Source organism: Podarcis muralis, chromosome 4, assembly GCF_964188315.1.
Source record: "Podarcis muralis chromosome 4, rPodMur119.hap1.1, whole genome shotgun sequence".
NCBI lineage: Eukaryota > Metazoa > Chordata > Lepidosauria > Squamata > Lacertidae > Podarcis > Podarcis muralis.
The window spans coordinates 551,514-566,963 of NC_135658.1; the positions used below are offsets into that span (position 1 = coordinate 551,514).

A 15,450-nucleotide genomic window follows, 5' to 3' on the forward strand; every position below is an offset into this window, starting at 1 on the left:
ACGCTGTGATGGATTGCTTGGAACCCTTAACACCTACCCCAACACCTAACTCCAAGCAAGACATTTTGATCCAAGATCCATGGACTTACATTCTATCTGTAGATGAAACCAATCCCTCTAAGAAGAGAAATCTGACAAATCTAACAAATAAAAACTGGAATTTGGTGCTGTACCGAAACAAACTCGTTTTATCAAATTATCCTAAACCCCCAGGACTCCTGTCACAAGAAGAGCGTAAAGCCCATCTATTGAACCTTTTAAAGATCTATATGCTGGGCATCCTTAATAACCCTACTGATTTGGCCCAAGTGGAATATCTATACTTCAATTGATTCCTTGCCAGAGCGGTGGTCTCATTCTATGAGGGGAGACTGGCAAAACTAGTGTACAAATGTAGAGAACAACTGGAGACGAGTGGTATAAGAATCTCAAGGTCCTTTAAAAATGAAGCACCTCCAATTCCACTTATCCCCCATATTGTAAATTTGCCAAAAACTCAACATGAGATTGACCAACACGTTCTAATTGATATAAACTCTGCGGAGGACATCTCCAAACATCCTACTGGTCTGGTTGCCAAGGACTCTCAAAGGTTGGACTCCCTTGGGCCCAGGTATGCGGAGAATCAGGGAATCGACCTTGGTAGCTTTGATAATAACTTACTCCACTCTTATAGCGTTCTCCCACAAGAAGTTCAGAAAGAAATACTTCATAAAATTGATACCCTTTATTTCTGCCTGACAAAAGTGACGGAGGAACAGCTGAGATTACCTAAACAAAATATGCTTGATAGAGACTGTGGTTCAGATTCTGTCCCTCGCTTATACCACCAAGAACTGGACCTGTGGGTTGGGAAGGCACACACCCCTACCAGCCAACTGGTTGTTGTGGAGATGAATCCACTCTTCCATATTCTGGAGGCGGAAACCCCATCACCAGACCCATCTATCATGCACCCCATCTCTGAGGCAAATATGGCTACAACATCTGCCTGGGACAAAATGAGGGAACTTAACGAATCTGAATTAGGCTCTCCATGTAAAGTGCCCCATATGGGTCCACTTACTTGTAACTTTATTAACCCACTCTCTTCTAACGTGTGCAAGTTGAATAAATCCATAGATACCATCGAACCGGTAGCAGAACCAGCTGAACCAGACCAACAAATGAGAGACGACTCCATTTTATTTTTAGCCCCGAAGAATGATCTGGTTGAAGACCCGACAGGTCGTATTAACTATCCAAACAATTAATGATCACTCAACTAGTGGCACGATACCTGTCGACTTAATTTCGCTCTCTTTAAGTAATACCCCCCTAATTCTACCATCTGGCTCTGAAAAGTCGACTATCTTAGGCCTAACATCTGCCTTTAGCGAGACGAGTGGCACGACTTTACAGCCAAACCACCCCAATAAATCTAAACAGTTGGGATGTATAGCACGATTACCACCTTCTCAAAGGAAAATTACTGATTTTTTTTGAAGCTGGAACTCCCCCAAATTTAGAATCCCATTCCCACATGATCTGACTACCTAACGACCAACCCAGCCACTCCTCGATGTCATTTTTATGCTGGAATATTGCAGGATGGAAGGGGAAGAAATCTGATCCAGACTTCTTAAAATTTGTTAATTTATTCCAAGTAATTCTCCTGCAAGAAACTTGGGAAGAGGAGGTGATTGACATAAGATCTTATGTCCTTTTTTACAGTACCAGCCATCCAAGTAAATCGGGCCCATTTTAAGACCCTTGGTTTAACTTAAAATGCAAGCAAGCTAGACGACATCTCTGTGCCATTTACAATGAATATAAATCTTCTGGTGCTTTAGTATTACCTAGGAATTACCAACAAACAAAAACAGCATATAAGCAAGCCCAGAGAATGGCTAAGCAAGAGTGGCAACAAAATCGCTGGCAGGCGCTAATAGTCGCCTCTAGTTCCTGTAGCTCACGGCAATTTTGGCAATTGGTTAATAGAAGATTAAGGAGATACCCCTTAACAATAATTCCTGCCTCGGTCTGGGAATCCTTTTTAAGGAAATATTTTGCGTCACCAGATTCCAATACCAACGCTCTTGATGATGTATTTGACCATCTCCCCATCTGGCCCCCTACTGACCCCAATGAAATCTTGAATTTAATCTCTAAACTTAAAATCGGCAAAGCCCCTGGGCCAGATTTGGTTCCGGCGGAAGCCATAAAACTACATTCCGACTGGTGGGCAAAAATCCTGGCAGTTACTTTCGATGCTATTAATGCAACTGGAAGGGTGCCAAAAATATGGAAGGACGCTATTATAATTCCAATATATAAAAAAGGCTCCCCAGACGATCCGGGGAATTATAGGAATATTAGTTTACTGTCAATAGTTGGAAAGATATATGCACGTTTTCTGCTGAATAGGCTTACCCAATGGGCTGAAGAAAAGAAACTGATAGGCCCCGAGCAAGCAGGATTCAGACCGAACCAGTCAACTACGGACCATGTTTTAGTCTTGCACCATCTAGCCCGGAAATATTCCTCTTCAAACCGAGGCCAACTTTGTGCGGCTTTTATCGACCTTAAGGCTGCATTTGACAGCATCCCCAGAAGGTTACTCTGGGAAAAGTTGGCCCGATGGGGAATTGATAGAAGACTTTTATGGTTAATAATCCAGCTGCATGAGGGGTCAGCTGCTAGGGTGAGAATAACCCCAGCCGGCGATCTCACAAACTCTGTGCCCATCAACAGAGGAGTCCGGCAAGGATGTATCCTAGCTCCTTTTCTTTTCAATTTATTCATTAGTGACATGAGGATACCACTGGCTGAATCTCAGGAAATCACCCATGCCCCCCGCCTCGCAAACTATCGTTGCCCATTATTACTCTATGCTGATGATGCTGTGATTTTATCCTTCTCAAGAATTGGCCTCAGGAGAGCATTAAAATTCTTTGTTTCATATTTTAAAACAAATTGCCTCACTATAAATCAATCTAAACCAAAAGTACTAATTTTCTCAAAAAATCGGAAATCCTATAAGTGGCAATTAGATGGAAAACCTATTGAACAGGTCTATAAATTTCAATACCTGGGAGTTTTTCTCCAATATAATCTGGGTTGGAAGGCACATATTGCGCATATTTTAAACAAGGCCAAGGCCCTATCCTTTGCGTTTTTGCACTTTTTCTTTTCGGACGGGGCTCTTCATGTTCCATCTGCCCTGAAAGTATTCAAAGCTAAAGTAATTGCAACGTTGGCATATGCTGTTCCTTTATGGGGGACCGCAGTAAACTAGATGTCCTTGGAGGTAATTCAAAACCAATTTCTAAGACGACTGCTAAAACTTTCTCAGTGCGTTAGTAATGCAGCTATTCGTTTAGAATTAAAAGCTACATCTTTAGAAAATACTCTTTGGAGGCGCAGCCTTTGTTACTGGTTGTCCTTAAGGCATAGGCTCCCGAATCTGTATTTGATCCAATGCCTCTGGAGAGATAATTTTCCCGTCCTAGGGGCAAAAGAGATCCATTCCAAAGTAGTGACCTATGGATTGTCTCCATCAGAATTATTGGAATTCGACCTAGCCACAGCAAAAAAAAAAACCCTCACTCAAAAACTTGCGGAGATTGACCTACAACAAAACACCATTTTGGGTAGTGGCACTTAAAGGTAAAGGTAAAGGTAAAGGTACCCCTGCCCGTACGGGCCAGTCTTGCCAGACTCAGGGTTGTGCGCTCATCTCACTCTAGAGGCCGGGAGCCAGCGCTGTCCGCAGACACTTCCGGGTCACGTGGCCAGCGTGACACTTGCTCACCATTAAATCTTGGCATAGTGCCCTCACAGCAGATACCATCTTATTTGACTTCTTTGTCTGTAGCGGCCCACAGATATGCCTTTATTAAGGCAAGATTTAACGCCTTTCCTTCCAATGTCTTGAATAATAGATTTTCCAATGGTTGGATCTCAGCGGTGTGTGTATGTGATAATAGATCTATAGAATCTTTACAACATATACTATTCTGTTGTTCACTACATTCAGTTTCTCGGATCAGATTTTTGTCCCCTTTATTATTGGAAATCTCAGGTGACTCCTTGGAAACACAGCTAACACATTTATTGCAAGATTCTGATCCGAGTAGGTCCCTTTCTGTTGCCAGATTTCTGATAACAGTATTAGCCTATAGAAGGAAAAATGGATTACTCTATGATTATTGATTTTGCCTAAATAATATTGATTTATACTGATAATTTGATATTTTAAGCGCTATATTGTTCTTATTTTAATGGAATTTAGAAACTTACGGATTGAGATGTACTTGATTTAAACTAATTTATTAATTTTATCTTGTTATACCTGTTCTGCTGTATGATGTATTGAATGTGGGCCTATGGCTGTAATAAACTATCTATCTATCTATCTATCTATAAGCCCAGTTACAGGGAACCAGGCAGAGGGCCTTCTCGGTGGTGGCACCCGCCCTGTGGAACGCCCTCCCACCAGATGTCAAAGAGAACAACAACTACCAGACTTTTAGAAGACATCTGAAGGCAGCCCTCTTTAGGGAAGCTTTTAATGTTTGATGCATTATGATATTTTAATATTTTGTTGGAAGCCGCCCAAAGTGGCTGAGGAAGCCCAGCCAGATGGGTGGGGTATAAATAATAAATTATTATTATTATTAAGACACTTAACACCGTTTCACTGACCCCTTTCTATCGCAAACAACAGGGAGGATGGCCTGACCTTGCAGGGCAGAGCTTGCAGGGCAGCAGCTGAAGAAGGAGAAAAAGGGTTTTCTTGTGTGTGTGATTCTTTGTGGCTGATTAGCTGCTCTCCCTGTGCAGTTTGATCCGTCTTTTAGATTGAGGGGAGCTAGTCTCAAACGTTTGTTGGGGGAGACCTAGGTTTTTTTTGTGTGGGGGGAGTTATTTGTCCTGTCTTCACGCTTTTTTTGATGGAGGACCGCTGTAGCCACCCTCAACGACACGTTCTCAAGATGGAGGGGGAGGGAACAGCTGCAGTCGCCTGCGGTTCCTGCGCAATGTTTGCCATCTTGCCAAAGGTTGCAGGCAGCTTTACCTGCAGCAATTGCATGTTGATTGCCCTCTTAAAAGACAAAGTCCAGCAACTGGAGGAACGTGTAGCTACGCTCCAAAGAATTAGAGAGCTGGAGCTCTTCTTGGAAGCAACAGAGCACACCGTCTCCACCAAGGAGGAGACAGGGGACTCCCCTGAGAAGGAGGCTAGTTCACCAACACAGGAGCCAGATATATGGAGAAACGTGACTCAAAGAAGTAGGAGGCCCAGGGTTCGCTCTGATTGTTTAGAAATACACAATCGCTTTGAGGTCCTCTCCCCTAGCATGGAAGACGAAGAGCAGACTCCATTTGAGGATCTCTCCCTCATTACAGTCGATCAGGTATATGAAGACGAGCAGCAAAGTCAGTCCTCAGGGAATGTGCAGGCGACCTTGGAACCGACAGCTCACAGAAGAACCCCGACCAGACCTAAGAGGAGGCGTGTGGTGGTGATAGGGGATTCCCTACTGAGGGGAACAGAAGCAGTGATCTGTGGGCCTGACAAGATGTCTCGGGAAGTTTTATTTTCAAGTAAATGAAATGTTTAAAAAAGATTTGAAGGAAAAGGGCTATGTAGAAAAAGAATCTAACTTTCAAAGGGATATAATAAACAATGAATATAAAACGCTGTCAAAAATGTATAAGGTATTGTTGGAATGGCATACGAAAGATGAAAAGGTTAAAACGGTAATGATACAATGGGCAAAAGATTTTGGGTACAATATTCAATTGGATGAATGGGAAAAATTGTGGAAAGAGAATATAAAATTTACAGCATGTACATTACTGAAAGAAAATGTTATGAAAATGTTTTATAGATGGTACATTACACCAGTAAAGTTAGCTAAGATGTATAAGATGTGTAACAAATGTTGGAAATGTAAAGAAAAAGAAGGGACGTTCTTTCATGTGTGGTGGGAATTTAAGAAAGTGAAAAGCTTTTGGGAAATGATATACAATGAAATGAAAAAAATGTTAAGATATACTTTTGTAAAAAGACCGGAGGCTTTTCTCTTAGGGATTGTAGGAAAGGATATAAGAAGACAAGACTGTAAACTCTTTCAATATGCGGCAACGGCAGCCAGAATCTTAATTGCCCAGAAATGGAAACAAGAAGAAATAGCGACAATAGAAGAATGGAGACCGAAATTGACAGACTATGCGGAATTGGATAAATTAACTGGGAAAATTAGATATACCAAAGACCAAAAGTTCATCGAAGACTGGGGAAAGTTTGTAGATTATCTGAAAAACATATGTGGTACGAACACAACGCTAGTGAGATTTCAAGAGGCACTGTAAAAATGGGGAAGTATTGTCAGCAGTAAATAGTGGGGAAGTTACAGATAGGTAGCCGTGTTGGTCTGCCGTGCGTAATCCTGCTCCGTTTGAGCCTCGGATTGCCTGGTTAAACCCTCCGGACTACGCAGCCCATCTTAGCGTGGCTGCTCTTAGTCACTCGTAGAATCTGTGTGTGGGCGTTTCTTAAAGCGTTGCCAACATAAGAGCTGTTTGACGCCCAATCGTTTCCTCCTCTCACTGCGCGGGAGTCTCCTGCGCAGGGTGGGCGTGGGCAGTGGGGTGCTGGGGCTCTCCTCGCTAACTTCCAATGAAGAGTCCTGGAGCCCCTGCACCTCCCTGTCCCGTTGCTCTCCCTGATCCCTGGTGTTACACTCATTCTCTTCCCCTTCTTCCCGGCTGAGTCTCCCTCTAGCGCTTGGACCTTCCCCTGCAGAATCAGAGACTCCCTCCTTCTCCCGTGCCTCTGATGGCAGTTCCCTGACATCCACCTCCCTCCCAGGGCCCCCTTCACTCCCCCTCCGACCCGGGGACTCTATTGCAGCCTCTTCTCTGGTCGGCGAGCCAAGGAAACCCCTGAAAGAGCTGTCCCCCTCATCTGTGGGTGTGAACACCTCTTCCCACCTGCCAAGGTTCCCACCCAAGGACTGACTCTCCCAATCCGATTCCTCTTCGGATTCTGAAAACCCTTCGAAACTCTCTTCCTCCTCTGTGGTGCTGAACTGTTCTTCCCAGAAACATTCTAAGGGCTTGGGTTTATCTGGGAACCGTCGATGGAACACTTCCACCATATGCTCGTTGCCAACTGCCTCTGCTGGCACCCACGTGTTTTCCGACCAGGGCTCTCCTTCCCACGCCACCAAGTACTGCACCTGCCGCCCCCGCCACCTTGAGTCCACTATCTCTGCGGCCGTGCTCTGGTGTTCCCTCTCTTCTACCTGTGGTTGTGGCAAGACTTCTGCCTCCCACCCCTCGAATTCCCGCCCCTCTCTGTGTGGCGAGAGCAAGGACCTATGGAACACAGGATGTATTTTCATGTTGTTGGGCAACCTGAGCTTGAACGCCACTGGGTTTATCTGTTGTATGACTTCAAAAGGGCCCAGTCTTCTGGGCTGCAACTTCTTGCACCCTCCCTTAAAAGGTAACCCTTGAGTGGACAACCACACGCGATCCCCCACCCTAATGGTTTCCCCTTCCCTCCGGTGTTTATCTGCTTGCTTCTTGTAACTGGCTTTGGCCCTTTCTAGGTTGGTCTTGAGCTGCTGATGTAACGCTTCCATTTCTATCACAAACTGTTCAGCCGCAGGCACACTCCAGCTCTGCTCCTCATTACCCGGGAATGCCCTGGGATGACACCCATAATTGGCTAAGAAGGGGCTCATACCGGTGGACACATGTTCAGCATTATTGTACGCAAATTCTGCTAGCGCTAGCTTTTCTACCCAATCATTCTGCCTTTCGCTAACGTAGCAGCGTAAGTATTGCTGGAGTACACTGTTTGCCCTTTCCGCCTGCCCATTGGTTTCTGGGTGTCTCGCTGTCGAGAAGCTGACCTCGACTTGCAGTAGGCTCATGAGCTTCCTCCAGAACCTTGAAGTAAATTGCCTTCCGCGGTCAGATAAAACCCTCAAGGGGGCACCATGCAGCCTGAAAATGTGTTCTACAAACAACCTTGCCGTTTCTTCTGCCGTCACGGCATGGGAACAGGCGATAAAATGGCACATTTTGGTTAGCAAGTCGACTACTACCATAACTGCTGTTTTACCCCTCGATTTAGGCAAATCCGTCATGAAATCAATTGACACCACCTACCAGGGTTTGTTTGGCGTGGGTAGGGGCTCCAGCAAACCTGCTGGCCTCGTGCGTTCCCCTTTGGCCCTCTGGCAGCGATCACACCCTCTTACATATTCACGTACATCTTCCCTCACCCGTGGCCACCAAAATTGTCGGGTCACCAGCATCATGGTTTTGTGTTGCCCAAAGTGCCCTGCTGTGGGGGTGTCATGTAGCTGTTTAAGTACCCTTCTTCTTAGAACTTCCCCCGGTACGTACATCGCCCCCCTGTAGTACAACACCCCGTCCTTCTCTTCAAACCCCTCTGGTCCTCCCCTCCCCTCTTGGAGTTCCCTGATTTTTGTCCGGGCAAATTCATCATCCCTGGTGAGTCCTGCCAGTTCTCTTGTGCCCACTAGAGTACCCCCACACACCCATCGGTCCTCAGGTATGACGTGGCGGGTCTCCGGCGGCCCCTCTCCTTCGAAGTACTCTGGTTTCCGTGAGAGAGCGTTTGCTCTCACGTTTTGCTCACCGGGCACATACTGGATCTCGAAGGAAAACTTGGAAAACTCCTGTGCCCAGCGAATCTATCTCTGGTTGAGCACCCGTGCTGTCCGCCAATATTCCAAGTTCTTGTGATCTGTGCAGACCTGGATCTTATGCTGCGCCCCTATCAGCAAATGGCGCCACCGACGAAAGGCGGCGTAAATGGCTAGCAGTTCTCGGTCGTACACGGTGTAGTTTTGCTCCGACTTGCTCAGCTTCCTCAAGAAAAAGGCGCACGGTTTCCATTCTTGCTTGTTCAGTCCTGGCTGCAACAGAACCGCCCCTATGGCTCTGTCTGACGCGTCTGTCTCCACCCTCATTGGTTTCTCCAAATCCACATGTAGTAATTGTTCCTCTGCCGCGAATGCCTTCTTCAATCTTTCAAAGGATTGCTGGGCTGCCCCCGTCCACACGAACTTCTTTTTGCTACTGAGACATTCCGTGATTGGGGCCGTCATGTGTGCAAAGTTCTTGATGAACTTCCAGTAGAAATTTCCAAAACCCAGGAACCTCTGCACATCCTTTCGTGTCTTTGGGGTCTTCCACTCCAATACTGCTTGCACCTTGCTTGGGTCCATCACTAAGCCTTTGTCAGATAACCTGTATGGGGTTTGGAACTTAACAGGTTAAGTTATTCCCATGATGCCTCAGCATTTCTGACATCAGTTTTCGAAGCTGGGAGGAGTTTCTGTTCTGTTCCTCTCGGTCTTTGAGGAGGAAAGACGCAGCTCTGTAATGGCTGCGGTGAGCCCAGGGAATTTCTGGGGAATGTCGGAATAAAGGACTGTAAATAGACAAACTGGGCTGTGTGTGTTTGTCTGGAAGCTAAGTGACAATTTCACCGCTGTGTTCAACTCTGCGGAGGCGTGACTGGAGCTGCTGGAGACGGAGCAGAGTCTGCGCAGGGAAACGCGCAGGACGGCAGTAAAGAGATAAAGAGCTAATTGTGGATCGTAAATCAATTAGCGGGGTCACGTCAATAAATCAATCAATTCTACAACCTGTACCCCAGGAACTCCACCTCTCGGGCGTGAAACTGACATTTCTCTAGCTTGACCCACAACTGGTGTTTCTGCAAACGTTGTAGCACTTTCCTGACATCTCTCACATGTTGTTCCTCATTTTCTGAATAAATCAAGACGTCGTCCAGGAATGCTACACAGTTCTTGTAAAGCAGAGACCCCAACACGTGGTGCATGAAAGCTTGAAAACAGGCGGAGCCTGATTGTAATCCGAAAGGCATAACGAGATATTCGAAAGCCCCCAGGGGTGTGAACATGGTGGTCTTCCATTCATCCCCCTCTCTCATCCTGATTAAGTTGTAAGCCCCTCTCAGATCTAGCTTGGTGAAGATCTTTCCCTTCCTCACTCTCGTCAGAATTTCATCAATTCTGGGCATCGGGAAAGTCACAGGTTCTGACACCAAATTTACCCCCCTATAGTCCACTACAAGCCTCGGTTTATCAGTGTCCTTTTTGTCCACAAAAAATACTGGACTGCCCCCCACTGCCTTTGACTCTCTTATAAACCCTCTCTTTAGGTTCTTGTCGATAAAGTCCCGTAGCTCCTTCATCTCCCTGTCAGACATGGCATACAGCTTACCCGCCGGCAGCTGCGCCCCAGGGAGCAAATTGATTTGGCAATCGAACGGCCTGTGGGGTGGCAGTCTATCTGCCTCCTTTTCACTGAAAACCTCCTTCAAATCAGCATATTGCGGTGGCACCTCCCCTTTACCCTCCACTGCAGTGCTTGCCACTCTGGCTACGCTCATCCTTGGCGTTTCCCCTCCTAGGCAGTGCTGCAGGCAGTAGTCAGACCCAAAGCTGACGGTCCTCTGATGCCACGCCACCACCGGATCATGTTGCGCTAGCCAACTCATCCCCAATATTATTGGTGGACCCGCTAATGAGGCAACATGGAAAGCGATTGTCTCTGAGTGCCTAGACACTCTCATTCTCATCGGTGGGGTCTGGTGGGTAACTTCCCCCCCCAATCAGCTCCCTCCCATCAATGGTGGTGACTTGCAGAGGTGCATCCAAAGGCAGCAGGTGAAGCTGATGCTCTAAGGCAAAGTCCCTGCTAAAAAAATTGCATGAGCTTCCTGAGTCCAGCATACCTTGAACCTTCACTGGGTGCCCATTTGGGAGCTCAAGCACCACCTCAATGGCAATCGCTGCTCTTGGAGAATCTGGTTTGGGCACATTCATTGGTTGTTGGCTCGGCTGCTGTGCCCGCTGATTGGCAGCCAAGCGTTTGCATTTCCCTGCTCCAGAGTCTGGGGTTCCTCCTCCTCGCCCCCCACGGCCCCCACCATTGCTTGCCAGGCCTTTCTTTGTGGGCAGACTCTGGCAAAATGTCCTGGCTTCTGGCAAAGGAAACATTTCTTGGTCGTTTTTTGATCCTTTCCCTCCCTTTTCCGACGCTCGCTGGCGTTTGAAACTTCCTGGGCGCGCGCACCGCCTATTTCCATTGGCTCCGCCGGTGGGGAAGGCGGCCTAGGTATTCTAGGAATCCGGTAGTCATGGCAACGCTGCTCTCTCCCTTCCCGCCTCTCTTGAGCCCACACTTCCTGTCTTACTCCAATCGCAAGGGCTGCCTTGGTCAGCTGGTCCATAGACTGTGGGCGGGGTGCGCACGAAAGTTCATCCTTGACCGTTGGGGAAAGCCCCTCCTCAAATAGCATCTGAATGGGTTCCGCGTCCAGCTGCCACCCCAGACGATGAACAATCATGGCAAAATGTAACCAATAGTCTCTAACTGACCCTTCTCCCTGCTTACAGCTTAGCAGTTCCCATTTGGTCACACTCTGCTGCACATCGCTACTGAACATAGCGTCCATCGCCTGAAAGAATTTCGATAGATCCTCCATGGCATCATTCTGCGTCGCCATAAGCGGCCGAATCCATTCCCTCGCCCCGTCCTCCAAGTGCCCCACAATATAAGCAACTTTGGCTGCGTCATTTTCAAAATCATTTTTCTGCAACTTCAAGGCATATTCTATTTCTGTTCTAAATGCCCCATACTCTTGAGGCTTTCCCCCAAACTTGTGCACCAGTCCCGGTACCTTCCTCGCTATGGGGGTGGGTTTCCCCTGAGCATCCAACGACCGTCGTTCGTCCAGCCTCGCCGTCAGGATGGCTATGTGCTCCTCCAAATCGCGGTTTCTCTCCTCCAGCGATTGGCCTCCAGCCGCCCCTCCCGGGGCTCCAGCTCCTCCGGTCTTACTCATGATGCCCCCTTCTGTTTGTTGCGCACGAGCAACCTTCAGGGACAGACAGATTGCTGTAGGGGTTGGGAGTTACTCGTGCGTAATCCTGCTCCATTTGAGCCTCGGATTGCCTGGTTAAACCCTCCGGACTGCACAGCCCATCTTAGCGTGGCTGCTCTTAGTCACTCGTAGAATCTGTGTGTGGGCGTTTCTTAAAGCGTTGCCAACATAAGAGCTGTTTGACGCCCAATCGTTTCCTCCTCTCACTGCGCGGGAGTCTCCTGCGCAGGGTGGGCGTGGGCAGTGGGGTGCTGGGGCTCTCCTCGCTAACTTCCAATGAAGAGTCCTGGAGCCCCTGCACCTCCCTGTCCCGTTGCTCTCCCTGATCCCTGGTGTTACACTCATTCTCTTCCCCTTCTTCCCGGCTGAGTCTCCCTCTAGCGCTTGGACCTTCCCCTGCAGAATCAGAGACTCCCTCCTTCTCCCGTGCCTCTGATGGCAGTTCCCTGACAACCACAATTAACAGGAAGGAAAGAACAGAGCATTGTGTAGCAGATCATATTTCTGCTGTCTCAGAGGAGGACATTTCCCTTTTTCTTTTAGGGTCCAGTGTGCTTTGAAGATGTCGCTGTTTGTTTCACGGACGAGGAGTGGGCGTTGCTGGATCCTGACCAGAGAACTCTGCATAAGGATGTCATGGAGGAGAATCATGGGATCGTGGCCTCTCTTGGTAAGGCTCCCTGTGGGATCGTCATATCTGCCAGGAAATTCAAAAAATGCCTCTATGTGACGAACCTCATATATTTTCACAGAGCTCAGCAGCGCCCCCTACAACACCCAGGAACCTAACACCCCCACAAGAAACCTTGAACAGCAAATTGCAGTTTTTTCTGTGAACCATTTCCCTCTAGTTCTGTCTTTTTATACCATGATTCAGCTGGTCTGAACTGCCCAGGCCATCTCAAATGCCAGCTTCAGAGTTGTTAGGAAAGATAAGCAGCTACTATCAGGTTTTCTGTTTTTGTTTTTGCTCCTGTCAGTCTTGGGTTGACCCAAGAGACGACTGGAATTGGAGATGGAGGGGATGCCATGAGTGGGCCAAACAAAATCCATCCCAGAGCAGAGCCAGGCTTATTGAATCTCAGGTAGTAGTAGCAGTGATGAAAATAATAATAGTAATAATAATAATAATAGTAATTTTATTTACACCCTGCCCATCTGGCTGGGTTACCCCAGGCACTCTGGGCTGCTTCCAACACATGTATAAACATGAAACATAATTAATAACAATCTGATCCCATATAAAAAGTACATTAACTTTAAAATGAACATCTTACACTATTGGCCAAAATTGTGGATACCTTTTGTGAAAAGTGCATTTCTGAGGTTTGATGGCTCATAACAACACTTTTTGGGGAATAATATTATAAAATTATATAGCAATGGAAAGATAATTTAATGAAGAATGTAATGCAAGAAATTTTATGAGCGAGTATTTATTAGAACAGCAGTCAAAAAGAAGAAACGTGAAACCTTTGGTAACCATTGGTAACCTTTAGCTTTAATTACGGCCTTACAACGCCTTCGCATGGAGTGAACCAAGTTTTTAGTTCTGCAGCTGTAATAATGTGACACCAAGACTGAATTATTGCCTCTATTAATTAGGCTTTATTGGTGGGTGGCTTCAGACTAACACGTTTCTTTAGTCGGCTCCATAGACTTTCATTTGGGTTAAGGTCTGAGCTATTCCCAGGCCATTCCAGCAGTGGAATATTATTATATTCAAACGACCTTTTGCACACAGCAGCAACATGACGTGGAGCTGAATTCTGTTGAAATATAAAATAATTAAATAAACAAATATTTATACAAACATATGTAAATGCTTCAGTATCTGGGGAAAGATCACATGCAGAACGCTTCAGTTTGGGCTCAAGTATTTCATTTATGTATTTTGGGAAGTTTACATTTCCATTGTCAGTGTATGAAAATGCAAAGGACCTGACTTCCTTTGTCTCATAGAATCATAGAATCATAGAGTTGGAAGAGACCACAAGGGCCATCGAGTCCAACCCCCTGCCAAGCAGGAAACACCATCAGAGCACTCCTGACATATGGTTGTCAAGCCTCTGCTTAAAGACCTCCGAAGAAGGAGACTCCACCACACTCCTTGGCAGCAAATTCCACTGTCGAACAGCTCTTACTGTCAGGAAGTTCTTCCTAATGTTTAGGTGGAATCTTCTTTCTTGTAGTTTGGATCCATTGCTCCGTGTCCGCTTCTCTGCAGCAGCAGAAAACAACCTTTCTCCCTCCTCTATGTGACATCCTTTTATATATTTGAACATGGCTATCATATCACCCCTTAACTCTCCTCAGCCTGTTCCTCATGCGCCTGTTACGGAAAATCTGGATGCGTGTCTACCCTGCCACCCAGCTCGTCGGACAAAGTCCGCGGGTCTTTGCGGAGGAAAAGGGAGCTCAGCCGGACACAGGAGCAAAATACGAAGATCCAAGTTTATTGCGCAACAGGTTCAAAATGAGATTGAACCCCGAGAATGGGGCGACATAAACTTTTAAAAGTTCCCTCCATGTCCCAGAATACAGTGCAAGAAACGTCATGAATATATTATGGGAAGGTTGGGTTTCAAGGATTACATCATGAATATCTTACACACGTCATGAATATCTTAGAGAAAGGTGGGGTTACACTGATTAACATTTGAGATAAGGGAGGGGGGAATATGTAGAGCGAGTGATATACATAATAAACATTTATCAAGTACCGGTGGTGGCAAGACAATGGGCCAGAGATATGCATCGTCTGCCACCTGGTATTGCCCGGAGGAAGGGCTAGGCGAAAGCGATCTGACAGGATTAGGAAGTTCCTGTGTACGTGACCTGCCGTTTCGGGGATTATGGAAGTATGGGTGACATCATGGAGTCCAGGGGGGGCTGAGTTAAATGGCACCGAGAGCGAGGAAATCGGAGTTGCGGCTGATTTTATATCAATTTCCAAAGGTTCCGATGATTTCCAACCTATTCCGCATTGCTGATCAGGAGCGGAAATAGAATGGATACATTGTAACAAGAATGGATACATTTGACAGGTTTACGAGGTCCGAGGTTTCGGTTCCATTGTTCTCGCCGTGGGGGGCCGTCAGTAGCTTGTCAGTAGGTTCAATGAGGCGTGCAAGAGCTCTCTGAGCTAGCTCGTGCAGAACGAATGCATGGCTGTGATTGGTCAAAACGCAGCCATGGGAATAAACGGGGATACAGGAACGCCCGGTCTACTCGTTCTAAGTATGGAGCGCAAATAGCCATAGGAAGAGATAGGGGAATATATTCATATATTTGAGCTTATTTCGCTCGTGGAAGAAAGAAGGGAAAGGGGGGTCTGGGAGAAGTGTGGTGCTTGTGCAACGGTGAGGGGGACTGAGGGTGGGTGTACGGTGAGTGCCCTCGAGGTCATCGCCTCGGACGTTCAAGGGAAAAGGGGGGGGGAAAGGAGGCACCCCCCCCTTCTGATCCGTATCAGCCATTAAAAAAACCAGAAATTAATAGAG

The 15,450-nt window shown here is 46.8% G+C and overlaps 1 protein-coding gene across 7 annotated transcripts in view; it reads left to right on the forward strand.

Annotated features, from left to right (window-relative positions):
• Window positions 1-15,450, forward strand: part of LOC114589686 (uncharacterized) — a 386,543-nt gene that overhangs the window by 96,096 nt on the left and 274,997 nt on the right. The gene's annotated exons all lie outside the window — the stretch shown is intronic.